At 46.9% G+C, this 2,688-nt stretch overlaps 1 pseudogene; it reads right to left on the reverse strand.

The window, feature by feature from the left end:
- Positions 1-2,453, reverse strand: part of LOC105502598 — a 9,373-nt pseudogene extending 6,920 nt beyond the window's left edge.
- Between the last annotated feature and the right edge of the window lie 235 nt (positions 2,454-2,688).

Genomic DNA, 2,688 nt, shown 5'->3' on the forward strand with positions numbered 1-2,688 from the left:
ACAGACACACACAGACACACAGACACGCACACACACACACACAGACACACACACACACACACCATGCAGGTTACTCTCAATTATTGTCTTGCTGGATCTGTCACCACAAACATATGCTGTCAGGTCACACCTGCCCAGTGCTTCCCCATTACAGGGTAGGTGCATACCAGGGAGGGTGCATTGCGAGGGGTGAGGAATGAATCTATTTTTGAGTGTTGACTGTGTGACAGGCACAGTGCAGAGAACTCTCCCTCCATTATCTCATTTTATCTCCACAACAGCCCTAAGAGGCAAGTATCATCATTTCCATTTTATAGATGAGAAAACAGAATTCAGGGAGGTGATGTTAGATAAGCAATGTCGCGCAAGTAGAACGTTGGAAAAGGGATCCAAGTCATGCATCTCCCAGAGGTAGGGGGATTAAGACTGACTGTACTATTCCAGTGGGGGTGGGGAGAAGTTTCTCTCCACCCCGCTGGAGGAAACTGGGGTAATTCCTTCCCATTGTCTGAAATATGACACACAAGGTAAGCTTCTGATCTGGAGATGGGTTTTCCTCCCCTAACAACTCCAAGAGTCCTTTTAAAAAGCAAAATGGAGTTGGCATTGGTTAGGACAAAGAAGTTACCCCCAAGCTCTGTTCATCTTTGCACTCCAGTTGAATAAAGGCCAACCCCAGCCCTTACTCCAAACTGTTGGCCAGTAGGATGAGTCCTGTGTGGAGAACATACAGGATTTGGAGTTAAAGGAAAGTCGAATACACAGAGAATAAAATGATTGTTACCAGGGGTGGGGCAAGGAAGGGGTGGAGAGAAAATAAGGAGATAAAGGTGAAAGGATACAAAGGTGCAGAGGTGTAGGAGGAACAAGTCTAGAGTTCTAGTGTCACATGAGGACAATAGTTAATAATATTGTATTGTATTCAGGATTTTTGCTAGGAGTATACTTCAGGTGCTTTTGCCATACACACACAAAGGATAACTATGTGAAATGATAGATCTGTGTATTCATCTGACTCTAGTAACCATTTCACTATGTATATGTGTATCAAAGCCTCATGTTAGGCGCCTTATATACAGTAAAATAAACAAATAGAGGAGGCTGGAATCCTGTGGGTTTGGTGCGATTGTTGCCTGCTCAGTAGAGTCAAAGAGCACGGGCTGGGGAGTCCTCAGTGTTGTATGATGCCTTAGACCAGGGGGTCTGGACATGGCTGCCTGGACTCAGTCTTAGCTCATCAGCTGTGACCTTGAGTAGATTTTATTTTGCTGAGTCTCAGTCTCAGTTTTCTCATCTCTAAAATGGACACACGATGGTATCTACCTCACTGGGCTGGTGAGACAATGCATGAAAGAGGCTATAGGAGGTGCACCCTTCTAACGTTTCCTTGACCCTCTTGTCACCTGCAAGTTTCCTGGGCAGTTCCTGCACACATCCATGGCTTCCAGCCTCAAGCACCTGTGATCCTCTCTGCCCAAGGGCTCCTCTGGTGCTCAGGAGGGTGCTCAACACTTGCACAGGACATTTAGAAGTGCCAGGGAGTTAACGTCCCAGAAGGGACCCTCAGCCAGAGGAAGATGGAGTTGGTGGATCCATATCCAGCTTTCTCACACTCAGCGGAAAAATTCTCCTGTGTGTAACACAGAGCTTCTCAAAGTGTCCCCAGTGGGACCTAGCCTTAGTTGTCCACAGAGGCGACCTACTCATCACTGTACCATTGATTGACTTTTCTCTCTTTTCTGTTTTATTTTCTGGCTCTCACTGTGCTTCCTGGGACCACCTCCCGAGTAAACACCCTGCAACCAAATTCTCATCTCAGAGTCTGTTTTTGAGGAACTCAACCAAGACAGGGGCTTAGCGTGAAGCCTAGCATTTAATAAGTACTCAGCAAGCAGTATTTACAATTAATTAATTATTATTTTTTAAAGACAGGGTCTTGCTATGTTCCCTAGGCTGGAGTGCTGTGGCTGTTCACAGGTGCGATCCCACTACTGATCTGCGCAGGAGTTTTGACCTGCTCCGTTTTCTCCCTGGGTCAGTTCACCTCTCCTTAGGCAACATTGTGTTGCCTCCTCAGAGGTCACCACACTGATGCCAGACTTAGTGAGGACACCTGATTGCCATGGCATGCTACAGCCCAGAACTCCTGGGCTCGAGCAATCCTCCCACCTGAGGCTCCTGAGTAGCTGGGACTATAGGTATGCATGACTGTGCCCAGCAGTATTTACTGTTGTATTCTTGTGGTATTAGCTCTACTACCTCACTGGTCCTACAACATCCCTATGAAATCCCGGGGGTGTCCGTTATTTTCTCTTGGCTTGTGCCCAGCTTTGGAGAATATGAGCTCTGGCTGTGAGCTAGAGGGTGCCTGGATACGAGTGTCTCCTCTTCTTGAGTTTTGGCTTCAGCACCTGCCTGCAAATAGCTCCCGCAATCTCAGGGAGCTTGGCCATCATTGGCAAGAATGTGTCCTTCCTGCTGGATTATGGCTTATGCCTGAGAATGAAAGAACCTAGTTGCATGCCCTGGAGAAGGTGGCTGAGCCTCCATTTCCTCTTCTGTACTAGGGAAATTAAGAAGATAGGGTTGTTGAGATGAGTTAACAAGGTGATGTTCATGAAACGTTCAGTACAGTGCTTGGCATGGAGGACTCGATACACGGTGGTCAGAGATTTTTCTTTTTTTTTT

Source organism: Colobus angolensis, unplaced genomic scaffold (genome assembly GCF_000951035.1).
Source record: "Colobus angolensis palliatus isolate OR3802 unplaced genomic scaffold, Cang.pa_1.0 Scaffold8, whole genome shotgun sequence".
NCBI classification, from domain to species: Eukaryota; Metazoa; Chordata; class Mammalia; order Primates; family Cercopithecidae; genus Colobus; species Colobus angolensis.